Source organism: Nipponia nippon, unplaced genomic scaffold, assembly GCF_047370975.1.
Source record: "Nipponia nippon isolate SJK-2023a ecotype South Korea unplaced genomic scaffold, ASM4737097v1 scaffold_5, whole genome shotgun sequence".
Classification (NCBI taxonomy): domain Eukaryota; kingdom Metazoa; phylum Chordata; class Aves; order Pelecaniformes; family Threskiornithidae; genus Nipponia; species Nipponia nippon.
This window is the reverse complement of record NW_028262369.1, coordinates 62,525,839-62,542,634: the sequence shown is the minus strand read 5'-3', so window position 1 is coordinate 62,542,634 and position 16,796 is coordinate 62,525,839. Positions and strand designations below refer to the sequence as shown.

Here is a 16,796-nt window from a genome sequence, read left to right as displayed (position 1 = left end):
GTCCCCTGGCAGCTGACCCTGTGGGGCTTAGAGAGCCCTGTAGGGTTTAGGGGCCCCTCGTGGCTGGTCCTGTGGGGTTTAGGGAGTGCTGTGTGGTTTAGGGGCCCACTGCAGCTGGCTCTGTGTGGTTTAGGGAGCCCTAAGGGGTTTAAGGCCCCTTGCAGCTGGCTCTTTGGGGCCTAGGGGCACTGGGGGCTTTAGGGGTCCCGTGTAGCCATCCCTGTGGGGTTTAGGGGCCCTATGCAGTTTGGTTCAGCTGGCCCTATGGCGCTTGCAGGCCCTGTGGGGTTTGGGGCCCCTTGCAGCTGGCCCTGGGGATTTTGGCATCCCTTGCAGCTGGCCCTGGGATTTTTGGGGTCTTGTGAGGATGGGCACTGTATGGTCAGCCCTGTGGGGCTGAGAGCCCCATGGGTGTGGTGCCCAGCTGGTGCAGGTGGTGGCAGAGGGTCAGTCAAAGGGACATGTGTTGAGTCCTGCTCCCCTCCAACAGCAGTAGTTCCTCACCCAGGTTGGGGCCAGGCCTGGACAAGTGACAGTGGCTTTCCCTTGCTGTCCCCTGCCAAGCTGCTGTGTCTTGCCCGTGCCAGCTGAGTCATGTCTTCCTCGTTACTGGGCGGTAGGTCCTTGCAACTTGTAGCCCCGAGCAGTGTAACTTGTCCTCCTGCCCTTCATCCCAAATGCCACGTAGCTGTGATGCCCTGGTGACAGGGGTCTCCCTGCAGTCCTCCTGTGCTGGTGTGCCCCTGCGCAGCCAGCCATGTACAGTGTACCTTTGGCTACAGGGTAGCATTCAATGGGCTAAATTGTACTCGTGTGCTGTATTTCTGAATCCTTGCTGTCTTTCTGCCTGGTGTAACACTGTGCCGAGCTCCCCTTTTCCTGACCCTGTAGGCCTGAGATGGGTTGTGACAACCCTGCTTGGGATCTGGCTTGCTGGCATGCACAACAGGCGCAGCTTTGGGACTCCCAGCACTTCTAGCTCTGCAGGCTTGCCTGCGTGTCTCTCAGGGAAGTGCAAATAAATGTGGCTGAGCTTGAAGCTCTTGGTGGCTTGTAGAGGTCTAAGTGCAATGGCACTGCCCCTTGTAGGAGCTGAATCCATCTGAGTGGCTTTAGGGGAAACAGCTGCTCTAAGAATTTACCTTTTGGTGGTGATTGAGAACATGCATGGGAATACATTAGGCTGCTGCATTCACACTTGGGACGATTGTATTATATAAAGGATTCTGGTTTTCTGTCTATGTGTCCATTCTTTATTACAATCTGTAAAATCAGAGCTCAAAGCTCCTATTGCAGGAGATGGTGAGAAACAAGCAGAAAAGAGGGAATCCCAATTGTGTTTGCTTTCAGTTCCTTTTTCACTCAGCTGTTCCTTGTTTAGTGAATTTCAATCATGTCAACATTGCCTTGCATTCAGGGCAGTGAGATTGACTGTGCAGCTTTATTATTCAGAGAGGCAGCTCTAGCATCAGCAAAAAATAACATGGGGTCTTCTGCTTATGGCCAAATTTACAGCCCTGTGTTATGGTCTTCCCTTCCATCTGCAGGTCAAAACAATATTTGCTGCCCTCCTTCCCTCAGGCATGATTCAGTATTAACTTCCAGCATAAGGCACACCATTTCAGCTTCAGAGTCTTCCTTTTGTTTTTGATTCATCTCATATTCTTTTTTCTTTCCCCAGATCACTTCAAGGCAAAGATGCTTCTCCCAAATTATCCTGCCTGTTCTCCTCACTCACCCTGCCCAGGAGTTATGTTTCGGTATGCTATTTTCTAAATGGTTGTGGTCACTTAAGCTTCAATGGACCTGTTGCTGCCCAGGGTAAATCCGGAGTGTCTCACTGTGGCTGTCACCCGGAGCCCAGGTAAGTGACTCTTGATTCGTTCTTAGTAACCTGCCTATGCAGAATAGGGAATGAAAGAAGGAAATGAGCCTCAGAGGGAAGCTGCTCCCATGTTCTCATTGCAATCCCAGTCACTCTGAGGTATTTAGGGGTGGGGGGCTTGTTTGTTTGCTTTGTCTGAAAAGGGTTATGCCGCTTGACTGAAAAAAAAACCAATGAAAGCAAATCTGTTCAGAACACAGCTAGAGACTAATTTTGTGTGGAAGCAGCTGTCAGAGTAGATGGAGAAAATGGTGAGAAAACAAGCTCCAGTAGCCTTCCTGGGAGTCCCATCACAAAGTTAGCCCTAGCAAAATCTGTTTCTGAAGTGACTCACAACCAGTGGTTGAAAACACATCCCCAAATCTTTCTACTGGTGAGAAAAGAACAGTGTGTAATATTTTCTGCTCCACAGCATTGTCTAAAAGACAAATCCTAACTGAATTTTAGCAGCATAAGGATCCTGGCTGTTGGTGGTCCTTACTGGACTGGTAGCGTGTCTGTGGACAGGACAGCGAGCAACCTTCAATTGTGACGGTTACATGGAAAAAGTTGAAGTTTCACAGTCCTCCCTAAAGAAAACCTTAGGATGCCTGGGTGTCTGCTTCCTCCTCATTCCAGTGAGGATGTGAATCTCAAATCTCTGCCAGATGTTACAGCTACCTACAGACTACTTGGCATCCTGCCTGAGGACTTAACTGAAACACCTCCTACCTGAGAGGAGATGCCTCCTCCTGGGATCACTGCCCTTCACTGGCTGTAGGCATTCTTCAGTTCTGTAATCTTACCTACTGCTAATCTCCAGTCAGTAAATGCCAAAGTTGGGCAGTGTAGATGTGGACTTGCAAGTGGCCTTTCCAAAATGGTGGTTTAGCATCTGCCCCTCTGCATAGCCTCCTCTCAGGGTCGGTTTGACCTCAGACAGTGGCCTCCATGCTGTGGACCAGATGGGCTTGGCATGGTAATTCCATAATAATAAATGTGAGGGTTGCTTGTCCTGCCTTTGTGATTATGTGCTGTATGTGAGGGAGTGCAGTGAGCAAGGATAACGTGTCCTTCATGGCCTTGTTGGATAGAAAAGGGGATTTGGGAGGCTCTGTGTGGAAGTGCTCCACAGAGCATGGTCATTCTCACTGTGTGGGAATGTCCTGGAAAACTGTACAAACAAAGCACTTGGGTGGTGAGAGAGGTTTCACCTGCTGAAAAATCACCCCAGGGATGTCTCGGTGTGTTCACAGTACTACTGCAATACAAAATTGTGTGGACAGTTAAGAAATGTAATGCAAGTCATGGCATTTATTTCCCCATTTCTTTTTGTTTCTTTTTTGTGTTGGCTTCTTTGTGTTCAAGCTTCAGACAGTGCAGAGTAAAAGCAAGAAGCTTCCCAGCTGTATTTATTAGCCTCTCTTACAAATTATTTATTCAGCAGCAGCATCGCTAATGATATTCCATATTTAGGATTGATGTCCAAAGTGTCTGAAGACATCTGAAAGATCAAAGTCAAAGATGTCCTTTTCCTCTTTTAAAATAGCAATTTTGAATATCGGATGTTGTTTCAGCTGTAATGCTATGTATAAAACAGTGATAATTCTAGAAACTTTGCTATTCTTTAATATTAGAGCCATGGCTCACTGTATTTCATCTCAGTAAAAACTCAAACCTATATTAAGAGATTGAAAATCTCAGTGCCATTCTGAAGCTAAGTAGATTTGTTTTTGGAAAGTAACGCAAGCGTTATATCTTGGCATTATGACAGTAAAATTTTTCATTTTAGAAGGATATCCGGAAGGGGGAAAAAGCACCTTATTTTATTGGATTCTTTTTTCCAATTTGCAGTAAGTGTGATTGCAGATGGCATTGGCTGTTTTTCTTTTAGCAGCTTCTATGAAAGGATCAAAGCCTGAGTATTGGTCACAGAAGCTGAACTAAGCTAGTTGATTATATTGATAGTATATCTGGGGCACAGCTCACCTATATCCTGCCTGCATTTACTGTGGCCAGATGTTAAGCTAAGTATTCAGTAAAAAACAGTCCTGACTCTATATGCACACACAGTGGTGGGCTTTGAGCTAGCGATTCCCAATCAGATGTCAGGTCTCAGAGATGTAGTAGGTGGTTCTGTGGAAAGACCATCTCACCGCTCACTAGCGGGCACAAGAAAGTCAATTGTTACTAGGAAGGGAAAAAAGCACAAAATTAAGAATGCCATTATGTGTGTCCGTGGCTCACCTGCATCTCGGATACCATGTTTAGTTCTGATCTCATCTCAACAGGATAGCAGAACTATAAGGGGTACAAGTTATAGAACTAATCAAGCCGAAAAAAAGCTCAACTGTGTGGAATGGCTTATGTGCAAGGACTAAGTAGTTAGGCTAGGATTATTCAGGCTGGAAAAGAGACATCTAAAGAGGGCTGTAGTAGATGTCTGTAACGTCTTGAACAGTGTCACAAATGTGAACAGGGGAAGGTGACACACTGGCTTTCAAAGCTAGCGGATATCAACTGAAATGACTGGAGCAGCATTCAAAAGTGAAGGAGATTATTCATATAGTTAAGCTGTGACAGGTTGTCAAGTGGAAAGACACCACTGTGCTTGTGCATGGGAGGTGCCTGAGCCACCGACTTCTGAGAGTTATGAGACTGTGTTAGGGGATGTCGCTGCATGTGTTTGCTGGTATACTGCCTGAGCATCAGACGTGAAAGGTGGTATTGGAGGATTTCATCTGAGCTGGTGTGCCTGATACTATGTGTTTATATTTTGCTTTAGCAATGCTAGCCTGGGTAGAGCAGTTAACAGCCTAACAGTTTTGTAATGATCTGTCTCCACGTCGGCAGCAGCTGCATCCCGCTTAAGCAACCAACATATCCTTAATTGCAGTGTAACTGCAACTCGTGTTGCTGTGGCTTTACCCTGCTCTTTTAGGGCTCAGCCACTAGGTGCCCCTGTCCCACAAGCAAGAAGCTGGAGGAGACCTGCTCTGCCGGGCACACAGGGAAAGCAGCTATGCACTGCTCGGTGCGGAGTGGGTGGCTGTTCTCTGTCGTGAGTAATGAGCAGAGATCAGTGGTTCTGTGCATCGGGCCAGAACTCTTTGGAGAAACGCATGTAGCAATCCTCTCTTGCATTTTGCCATTTTGTCCTCTCCGTGGCCCATGAGATATTGACCACCAATGCAATGGGAATCCGTCCTTCCTTAGCAGATGAAAGGGAGAGGTTGGGGAGCAGGCCTGATTGAGGAGATCAGTAAGGGCTACTTGTGGGCTGGAGCAAAGAAAACCAGACAGGAAAGTACTGAGAGCTAGATGAGGCACTCTGTTTTGGTGGTGAGGTCAATGTAAAGTACATCTGGAAGACAGTAGGGTTTGCTGAGACTTTGATACACTTCGATCCCTGGACAGGATCAACTCAGATTTCTTTTGCTTTGCTGTAATGACTAAAACAGTTCTGTGTAGGGCATTTGCATCCTTAATGTTGTCTTTAAAGTTTGGTGTGAGGATTGGACGTGATTGCCAATGAAAACACGATGTGGGTATGGCAGATTGTTCACCCTGACTCCGTATTTCACATCTGTCTGCCCCTGCGTTCGCTTTCACACATCTACAGGATGAGCAGTGCGCAAGCATGACTGTTGACTTGTTTGCTTCGCTGTGTAAACAGTTTGAGGTGGCAGTGACCAGGGTCTTTGTGACACTGAGTAATAAAATTAGGCTTTACAGGTGGTCTAAGGACTCTGGAGGGCACTGAAGGGACCCTGTTATTTCATTTGGTACCCTATGAAGGTACTTTTTACTCCTTCCTTTTAATGGAATCTGCTGCTGTTCTGAGTGTGCAAACGTTTTCTTGGGAAACTGTTGGGTGTCATGTTTTTAAAGGACCTTCAATCTTGAGTGTCTATACCATCGGCAGTTGGGACACCCAGGCAGCATTGCAAGGTCTGTTCTGATCCAGCAATGCTTTGGCACCTGTGCCGGTATCTTGATATTCATTCTCCACGTCCACGTTTCTGGTAATAGATTTGTCCTGGTCAGTAAATATGTGCCGTGAGGTCCCAGGTTTGCTGTTCTGGTAGGTTTCAGGTATCTGCTGTTTCTCCGAGCACTTGTTACTCTCCGCAGCTCTCTGATGATCATTCCTCCTGGATTCCCCATCAAGATCACTCACCTTGATTCTTGTCCCCTGCCTCTGCTAGGCTTGTTGCTGACTGTTGTGTTTCTGTGGCTCTCCCCATCGCTGGGGAGGGAAGTGATGGCTGTCTCTGAGGAGGGACTTTTTCAGAGCTTCTCATCTCCTTCAGGGAAACGGGGTATAGATCGGTCCAATTCATGAATGCTGTGGCCAGCGTTTTCAGACTTTAGATCCAAAGGGGAAGGCAGCTGGTGAAGAAGGAGAGACTCCCGTTCTGATACAAAGCAAGTCAGAGCAGGTAGTCTCTCTACAGTCAGTCTCCTACTGCTCAGAGATTGGCTGTGATAAAATCTGTGGCTCAATTTCAGCCCAAAATGTTTCCTCGCAACTGGTTTCCTAGAAGTCTTCCTGTAGCTTACAGATCCTCTTACAGACACTCTTCCCTCCTGCAGGTGGAGTCAGCGAGTCACACACCTACAAGACGCAGGTATTCATTAGCATCACCTAACACAGTCCCTGTGCTAGTAATAGCTGTAATTAACAGTGTCAGTACACAGAAGCCCTGAGACAGCTTCTAAATAAACTACTTTAAATCCTGCCCCCTATAAATGTGTAATGCCACCTAATCAACCTAATTTCCTGTCTCCTGTTGAATACTCCAGAGGCTAATAAGCTGTGAACTTCTGTTGAACTCTTTTTCTCATGGTTCAGATGTTCAGAATGGCTCTTTGCAAAGACTATCCAGTGTCTGGTATGCCCCGAATGCAGCTGGCTGCATCTTGGAATGAAGCTGGGCCTGGGGTCACCTTGAATGTAGAGGATGGAAGCGGTCTGATTGTCCTTTCTGACACGTTTTTAATTGTATGGACAGTTCTATGACTGAAGAGGGACTGGAGTGTTAATCAGTCATGAAAATAAGCATGCTACAAACGGTGATAACAAATCTTGGTAGCTGGTGGGTATCTCAGCAGGCAGGTGTGGTGAAGCTCCTCTTCCTCAGCTGTGGTGCTGGGTTTGGTGCTGCGGTGTGCATCCCTGAGGTTTATGCACAGCACAAAAAGAAAATAGATCAGCAGGGCTTTTCCCAGGTGACCCTCATACAGCTCTGCTGAGGCTGGACCTCACTGTCACCAGGCAAAGAGCTGCCCCTGACTAAAACACTGCAGAAATGCAGGCTTGGATGTGCGCCTGACCTTAGAGAACGCTATTTCATACCTTGGATGTGTCCATAACTCTGCATGCTTTTTTTTTTTTTTTCCTTTAAAAGAAAAGCAAGCTGCTGTACTAAGGCTTTTGGAGGGAGGACTCATCCTGGCTGGCACAGGGCCAGCACAGCTGCCTGTCACTCAGCCACAGGCCTTTGCTAGCAGTGCCAGGAAACAGCGCCACGCTTTCTTCTCCAGAGAGTGACATCTCTTGATGGGTCGCTGCCTGGAACAGAGGAACAGAGCTTGCTGTGTGCCAGAGAGTTTCTTGCTCTCCTTGTCTTTTATATATTTTCCCATGTTTTTGTTTTCAGAAGGGCTTTTTAAAGCTTAGCCTTAAGGATTGAAAATATTTTGCCAATTCATAATGTTGCTCAAAGTAAAGGGGCAGTTTCCTCGCTACATTTTCAACCTCATGGCTTCCCACCTTGCAAGAATAATGTTTCATCTTGGTTTGCTTTCTTGTGATTTCTCTTATGATGCAGATGAAGAAAAATGAGTTGCTCAGAGTATAAGTGTACATGTTATACTGAAGATATTGCTCCTCTAGGATTCTGTTCTGCAATTAGCTAATTTCTAATTTCTCATTTTCTAATTTTCCTCTTCAAGGAGTTTTTAAAACAATGTACAATGCAAACAAGAAGAAAGCTGGTGCGCAAGGAGGGAGCCTTCCCAAAGAAGGCTCTTGGATTTGGGAATGCAGGTGTTAGGCACTTAAAATGTCTGCCACTCTGCAGATTTTCATGTGCTCACTTGGCTAGATTAGTTGATGTTGTTTCCAGTTTAGGGCCCTTTGCAGGCAGGCCTATCCAAGAGGCAGGAAAAAAAACCAAGTGTGAAACCAGAAATTCCTTCATTTGGTCAGCAGCAGTGCTGTGCTCAAGCCATGAAGTTTATGAGCTTCTATTTTGGTCTTGTCTTGTGCTGAATGGACTATGAATGCAGGCAAAGCAACCACAGGTTTGCCTGTGAAGGACCATGTAGATTTACGCTAAATGACACAGATGTGGCTTTAGTGCCTATATATGCTTCAACCTTGGAGCAATATGATGGAAGTGTCCCATATGTATTATTTTAGGCATGTGGAGTGTGGGAAAAGGGTGTGCATAACACCACAGCGTTTCCAGTGTGGTGAGTTTGAAAGCTGATGACTGTCAAAACATAAAGAATTTCTCATTCCTTATTTTGCTTGGATGATTTTTAGTTATTATTTATTTGCCCTTTGGAGAAGCCGTAAAAGGGTTGCATCGTGACTTTTCCAGGGGGGTGCAAGCAATGAAAGGATGAAATTAATCTCAGTTCCCTTTGTGATCATTTGCAAAGTTGGAGAGAGTATATATCAGCTGACTGGCGGGATGGATGGAAATGCTGTTAGGGACCTTTATTAGAGAGTGCTGTGGCTAATGGTATCAAAATGGGTGCCGTCCCAACAGAAGGAACATAGTAGCTTGAAACAGAAATTTATCGTGTCTTTAGCTGTATCTCGTGGAACCCGTTTCCCTGGAAAAAAAGCAGAATTGGCAACGGAAGGCAGTCTGAATTGCCCTAGCTGCAGCTACATTCATAGCTGATACTGGGCTGGTGCTTAAACACAGGTTGCCATATTTCTTCCAAAATCTTCTGGATTTTTTTTTTTCCTCTGGGTTCTTGCTACTGAAGCAGCAGCCCTTCCTGCCTCTCCCACCCAGTTACTGAATCTTGTGCCTGTGAAATTACAGTCCATCTGTTGTAGGAAGCTGATAATGAGAGGATGGTGGTAAACAGAAAACTGGAAGCATTCACAGCAAACCAGCACTGCTGTTCTACCTGCTGGATTGCACAGGTAAATGTATTAGGGTCAGAGCTTCCAAATTCTTCAAAGCACGCTCCTGAGTGTGCCATGACTGCAGGGGGATTGCTAGGGGCAGAAGGGAAGGAGAGAGAGAATTAAGTTGTCTGGAAAGGTTAAATGTGATGGCAGGAGTGCATGACTAGCTGACTCCCTGACTGGAACAGGAAAGAGGTAACATTTGTGTAAAGCACTCTTTTGCGGATGACGTCCCTAACAACATTTCCATCCACCCTGCCTACCAGCTGACATACTCTTTCCACTATATAATTTCTAAATACTGTGTGCTTAGTTCAAACAGTGTTTTCTGTTTCTATGACTTCTTGCTGCTCAGAGGCAGACTGTGTGAGGCTCAGACAGCAGCAAGTTGTATCCCGGTGGCCCTTCTGCATTGCTTGGAAGAATTCAGCAGTGCTTCTTTACAAACTTGTCTTTTGATAAGCTTTCTCACCCCTAGGAGTCTGGTTTAGAGAACCTCTTTTTTTTTTTTTTTTTTTTTTTTCTTCCTTCTCTGCACCAGACATGCTACGACACTTCAGTTGCTAACACTTCAAATAGTCACCTCCTGCCTTGATTCAGCTTTCATGTATCAGCTTTGGTGGTCCTGTTCTGTAATCTGAGACACTCCTGTGCAATAAGGGATGCATCTGATTTTCTGATTTCTGGACAGCCGTCTGAGATGGAGATTATGCTTGTAAGAAGCCTGTGTTACATGGAATGGACGCAGTAATATGCAGTTGCTCAGACAAAGCAGCACTTTTAATATATTTTTGTTCCATATTTGAACAGCCCTGGGCTAGGCTTGAACCAGAGTTTCACAGACAACATGTCAGCATACCATGGGTGATAACAGCCAGTGATCTTGGATGCCTCACTGTATGGATACCCGCTATTTAAGTGCTCTCAATTCTGAGGGGTCTGTATTTTTCAAGCCTTATTTCCTCCCTCAAGTCAGAAATGACAAACTGAAGCTCTTCTTGACCATGTGGCCTATATAAGCCAACTCCTCATCTTTGCTGTGATCTCCAAAGCACATGCTGTTGTTGAGACCTCTGTGATCAGAGTAACGAAATGAAAACTTTCCAGTTGTACTTAGCTCTTGTGGATTTTTATCAGGTTAGTGCAATTTCATTGCACTGGATGTGATAGTTTATGATTGCTTTGGTTATAATGGATTGTAGCATGAGGGAATCCATAGGAAGTGGAAATAAATGAATAGAATTGATTTTGTTTTATTTATGGCAGTGTATAAAGATGGAAAACTGAGTATTTAAATTACTTTAGTCAGTACAGGAAAGTGAATAAGCTACCTTTGTACTATTCTCCTTTACAATTTGATTGCTCATTTTACTAAGATCTGATAATATTGTAACCACATCTGTTCGTGCGTTAACTATCTGAACACTGAAGACTGTGTTTAGAGCTCTTAGTTGAAGTAGGCATAAAAAACCCCTGTATATTTGATATACTCAGGCCTCAGCTTTGACTCTTGGGGGGCTAAGCCAAGCAAATCCACAGATGTGGGTGTTTTGGGGTTTTTTCAAACCTTAATGATTCTATGATTCTACTGTACCATGTTAACACTGTCCCAACCGTGGCTGTGCAAGGAACTCGATACCAGCCAGTTCAGAGGGCTGTTGGAGGAGCATTAGCCAGATGGACCTTTTTGGGGTCTCCAGCTCTGTGGTTAGTTACTGTGCTCTTGTGGTGGAGCAATCTGTATGCTTAGAGGAAGAAGGAAAAGCATCTTGTGTTACTTTGGCCTTATCAGTGTGAACTGGGGCTCCCTAGTTTTCCTCAGTGATCATCTGCTTTGTCTTTCCTGAAGCTGAATGAGACAAAATGGTTCAGTATTTGAGATCCTGCCTTCTTCAAATGAATGAAGAACTAGGACCCTGCTGCCTTTGGATATATAGTGATTTCTTCCCATGGGGTGGTTAATTTAAACCCTGCTGAACGTTGGTAGGTGTCAGAGTGAAATGAGTGACGGGGACATTACAATACAGAATATCTTCAGGGAAAGGGCAGCCTAACTGCACCCAAAGCCTACAACACTGGTCCCACTCACATGCCTGCCAGGGTTGTGTGCCCTCTTTTAAGGTGTGCCATAAAAACCCCTGTTCAAAAGCATAGACTCTCTTTAAGCCAACTGGTCTTTGTGGGGAGGAGCCTATTTCTGGGGTGTTTGCTAAGGTGTTTGCTAGTGTAAAGGGCTGTATTTTTTGAAGTGCAGCAGTATGTATTGCTGGGTATAAAACTTTATCAAGTGTCTCTCATCCCTGTGGAGCATGATATAGTCTTATAATTAACTCACTCATAAAGTTTCCTCACTATTATAAAAAAACTAGCTGAATAGACAGTGTTGGAATATTGGGATTAAAGTCCTGAACACTTACCTGACAGCATCAATTACTTCTTCAAAACTCTTTGCTCTCCTGCCCTAAAAACATTTTTCAGTCAGTCAAAATCACGTCCCTTCTCCCCCTTCCCAGATAAATGACGTTACAGATCCATATGGCAAGAATTTGCTGTGCTATTTGAAGAGACATCTCCATCCTCAGGCATGTATCTGCCTAATGTGTATCTATCTGTAAGTTAAAGCAAATGTTTCAGTGCATAGCCCAGTGTACAACAGCCAAGGCTTTTTATCTCTTTTTTTTTTTTTTTTTTTTCCCCAGGGTAACCATAGGAAGGAAAAAAAGAAGTAGGAGTGAGGAGAAGAAAAAAGACAAACACGTCTTGCAAATCCTTCCAATCTGGAGCACCAGGCATGAAGCAACAAGGAAAATGTTGATTGATCAGGGATGCTGTATATATGGTGAGAGGCGAAGGCCATGTTAAGTAACTCCTATGAAATGTTAACTCCCCTCCCACCAAAACCGGAAACATCTAGCACTGCATAGACTGGTGCTAAAGGGTAAGAAACTAGGCTGGAGAGAAATGTTGTGTATTTCCTTTTCAAAGAGTAAATATATTTATACCAAAGGGAAGATTAATTCACTCTTATTCTCTTGAAGTTAGGGAAGAAGCTTTCTGTAGAAAGCTTTTCTGTATCTTCTCATGTAGAATACTTCAGTGGAAACGGACCTGCAATGATCATCCAGTCCAACTGCCTGACCACTTCAGGGCTGACCAAAACTTAAAGCATATTAAGGGCATTGTCCAAATGCCTTTTTAACACTGACAGGCTTAGGACATCGACCACCTCCCTGGGAAGCCTGTTCCAGTGCTTGACCACCCTGTTGGTAAAGCAATGCTTCCTAATGTCAAGTCTGAACCTTCCCTGAAGCAGCTTTAAGCCATTCCCATGCGTCCTGTCACTGCGTATGACATCTGTTGTAGTAAAAGAAATGTTAGAGCATGTTATTAGTAGAGTATTTCCTGCTCAGGACAAGCTTGGTTGAATAATTCTGGGAGATGATACTTCACCTAAATACTCAAGGTACTAGCCCATAAGCTAATCATCAGGACTCATCATGTGTTCCACCATTTCAGTGGAGCTGCTTTTTTCCTCAAAATGAGCCTAGCTTTAGGCCTGATCCAGTAACGTGCTGGGAACAATGAGCCTGTTTTATTTGGGTTTTTTTTGTAGTCCAGGGAATGGGTAGGTGTGCTACCAGTGGCAGTTACTGTGAATCATATTTCAGAGTGCCTAGCTGCGAGGACCTGTTGTCCTAGGAAATATATATATCTATAGCATGCTCTTCTGATCTGGTGCTTATCTCTTCTGATGGATGCTTTCTCTCTCTACTCAATTCCTTACTTCCCTTCTGGGTCTTCCTAGTCATAGATCTGAGACGACAGACCATAGGGTGGTGTGTGATGGGTTTGGCCAAGATCCTCCGTAGATGGCCACCAAGAAGGTTGGTCCAAATGATCTGTCCCAGGTCAAAATGTCCATGAAAACAATTTGGTCATAGCAGTTTTGATTTCAGTGAAGTTATATTTAACTGGGAAAAAAGGACTATCAAGTCAAAGAAAAATGTGTTCACTGGACAGTTTTGTCAGTATGTGCCTGTGTAAATGCAGCTACTCAGTTTTACATGCGTAAATTAGCAGCTCAGGGACAGTTGATGTTGTAGCCTTCATTCTCGGTAAGAGCCTATTTATTTATAGTCTAATCAAGGGCAAGTCAATTTTGTTTTCTTTTGCTACAACAAACACACCGGGGTTTGATAACCTATCAAATATTCACCCATGATAGGACTGCCACAGAAGGAAGCAAGCGTAACATGAATCTTGAGTAAATGTAGCTAATCTTGCATTGTAAGGTCATGTTATTTTTAAACTGTGTAAAGAATATGTAGCACAGGGGAGACAGTGTTTGCGTAGCCCTTTTGATTTGTTTTTATTTTGTAAAGCCAGTTTGGCCTTTCTGGTGATCCACGGGAACAAGCCAGTGGAATGTATGAGCCTCTGGAATCACAAGGGAAAAGGGATGACTCCTAATCCTGGTCCCCATTTGTAAAAATGTCTTTTTAGAAAATCTCAGAGAATGAGAAATCTTGCTGCCTCCAAACATCTTCCAGTAAATAGAGTTCAGCTCTGGACTGAAGTCAGACGCTGCACACTCCTATCAGGTATCTCTAAGACTCCTGGGGCTAGTCTCCCTTGGTTGCATCAACATGAAAATAAGAATTGTGTCTGAGGTGTGGTGCTTAGTCGTGGCACTGGGAGCAAACTGCACTTTGTATAGTCATTATAACCCTTCGGGCAACGCTATTCTGGTGACACTCAGTTTTAGCTAACTAAGGGGTTTCTGAAATTGGCCTTTTGGAATAATGTCAGTCTCTTTCAGATACTGCAAGGGTTTTCTCCATTTCTTCCAAGTCAGCTGATCTAAGAGGTGCTGCTAATCCCAGTGGCAATGGAATTTGACCCATTTTCAAGACGTTGATTCTTTTTCTCTTACTGAAGATAAGAGCCTTATCTTTGTCAAAGTTTGCGTGAAGCATGGGCTCTGTATCCCAGACAGCAGATGAGTCTACCCTGGACTGCTCAAGCCTTAAAGAAAAGTTTAATCTCCTTGAAAATGGATTTTCTCTAACCTGGGAATAGATATATAAGTCTTCTTGTCAAGCATTATATAAACTTAACTGGTCAAAAGGCTGTCTTGATTACTGCTTATACACAAAATTTGGAAAAGAAGGAAGGTGCCAAGGTAGGCAATTCAGAATTAAGAAGAAATTTGCCCCCCTTTTTTTTTTAAAAAAAAAAAAAAAAAGCTGTGTTTCACATGGCCTTGGTTTGAGATTTTCAATTATTTTGTTACAGTATTTTTTCCTTTTACAAAATGAGAAGTCTTTATTAGCTTTTAAAACTATCATATAAGATGTTAACTGAAACTGTCACAGGGCCTGTTGATTGATGGTTAAACCTTTGTATCCTGAATCCCTTTGGTATTTGCTACCGCCCCTGGATACTTTGGTTGTTTTGAGGCATGTTTGCTTCATTTTATAAAACTGTGCATTGGGCATGAGGGTCTGTTTCCACAGCTAAGTATTTACCTTGCAGAACTAAATTACTATTAGCTGTCAGCTAGGCTGAACTAATATTTTTGAAGAAAAGTGAAACTGCATCTCAGTTTGATTCTGATGCTTTTTGACATTTTAATTAAAATACCAAAATGAAAATCTTCATTTATTTTTTTAAACTGAAATTGGCTTTCCAGTTTGTGCTTTGAAAACAAAAATACAGAAGGAAAATTTTAATTTAAAAGAGGAAAAATGTTTCTCTTAAAAAAAAGTTCTGCAACAGTTTGAATAAGTACTTGCAGTATTTCATAAAATTAGATTTTGAGCAACTCTGTTTAAAACATTTCTTTATACTATTTTGTTTGTTTGGACTCCCAAACAAAAAGTGACATTCAGTCAGAATTAGGAAGATGTTTCAAGTTATAGTTACTGTGTTTTCTATCTGAAAGTATGAATGTATCCATGTTTTCTTCAGAGTGGGCTTTTGTCAGCCAAAGACCCATGAGGAGAACAGGCTGAATTTTGCACTGTATCTCAAGCCCTCACCATCCTGAAGTTTGCGTATCTTATTCAAAGAACACTCGCACATTGTGTTTTCCATTAATTTACATTGGCTCAGGGCTCAGATCTTTGAGTTCTCCTTCACCCAGATATGCATGTTTTCTGGAAGCGAAGACTGCAGGGTTGGGACTTAGGAATAAGATTTCTTTGTGCTGTTAAAAACAGATTTTGTACTGTTTTTCATATTGATTATTCCCTTCTGCAGGAAATAGGTAAGGTTTGGTAGGATTCTTGCCATTTCTAGTGCAAGGTGCTAGTTAGCAGAGATGGCAGTCAGAATCTGTCCTTGCGGGAAAAAGAATCAAGTAGAAAAGTATATGAAAACAAAGGGAAAAGCTGTAAAGACAGGACTTAATTCTGCTTTTCAGGCTGACTTCTACAATCGAATTACAGCTATCAATAAAATCGTTACAGCTTTGTCTTTGGAAGTACATAAAACTGCCCTGGTGTTCTCTCCATGTTTAGCTGAGTCTTTGGCTAGTAGATACAGAAGATGAAAAAAATAAATGAGTGTGAAGATACAAAAAGGCCAAAAAAAATTAAACATGTGATCATGTAACTGATCTGATATGAACTTGCCATCATTATAATGGCTGTGAGTTAAATTTTTCCAGATGTTCTCCCTAACAGTTTTTACTCAACCATGTTATTCAATAGCTGTTTTTCTTCAACAGGAAAGCCTTTCTCAGTGACACTTGGAACTGAAAAGAACAGATTTTCTGAAACTCTCCGCAAAGTAAAATGGTCAGCATAAGGAAACAACGGAGTGGAGTTGTGGATGAGTGCAGAGTATGCTGCTCTGATACATTTTAAGCTGGTGGGTAAAACTGTGCATTTAAAATCTTATAGTTGAATGCTACCATGCTTACAAAATCGTGCATGACTTGAGAGAATAGTTCCTGGTGAAGGCAGCAGGCCTATTTGTAAAGTAAGACATCAGTTGCCCTGTCAGGCTGATGTGTAACTGGTTGACAAATCAGGGGGAACACAGAGATTTTGAGGGAATTACAAGACAAGTGCCTGCGGCTACCACACAGGCAAATAAAAAGAAAAAAAAAGATGCAACAATTGATTTGTTTGTGTTCCTGTAAGTGAGTAGTAATGGGAGAAACTGAATTTCTGTAGACAGGGAGGGTGACTTCTTTCCTCTGAAACGTGCTCAAGGGAAAGCAGCTTTCAGGACCCGTGGAGTGTGGTGGGCCGGAGAGTCACATCAAGGAGCTGGGAGAATGTTACTCATGCAGAGAAACTGCAGAAGGAAGCAGAGAGCAAAAAGCCAGGTCTCGGGGGTAGAAAGGACTAGGGACCGGAGAGGACTGGGCAGCTGGCATCTCAGGAAGACACTGAGTTGGATGGAAAACAAGCTGCAAGGCAGATCACAGCTATAAGGACACAGTGGACAGCTAGGTCCTTTTTTAGTTCCTATTCTTCTTGCCTTGTCATATGGAATGGTTTCCATCAAAAAAAAAAAGGAATTTGAGTTTATATTCAATCATTCCTGTCTTTTTATTAGTTTAAAAGCAATTTGGTATTCTTTGGGAAGCTCAGGGTAGAAAAAAGTTTAGGGTGAAGTCTAGTTTACTTGGACTATTGTCACATCCATTCTATGCTTTACTGAAACTGGAATAGGAGGATGAAAACTTACAGTTTTACCCAAATGTATTCAGGTCTATGATAGAATAATAAGTAAAAGGAAAGTCAACAATCAGCAATGCTTGGC

General features: G+C 43.4%; 1 protein-coding gene across 1 annotated transcript in view; it reads left to right on the top strand.

Moving 5' to 3' along the window:
* The window catches only part of CPS1 (carbamoyl-phosphate synthase 1), a 190,925-nt gene that overhangs the window by 73,213 nt on the left and 100,916 nt on the right, over positions 1-16,796 (top strand). The window contains exons 2-4 of the mRNA XM_087732304.1: positions 1,682-1,864; positions 11,720-11,859; positions 15,751-15,893. The gene's annotated coding sequence lies outside the window, so the exon portion shown is untranslated. The remainder of the gene's footprint in view (positions 1-1,681; positions 1,865-11,719; positions 11,860-15,750; positions 15,894-16,796) is intronic.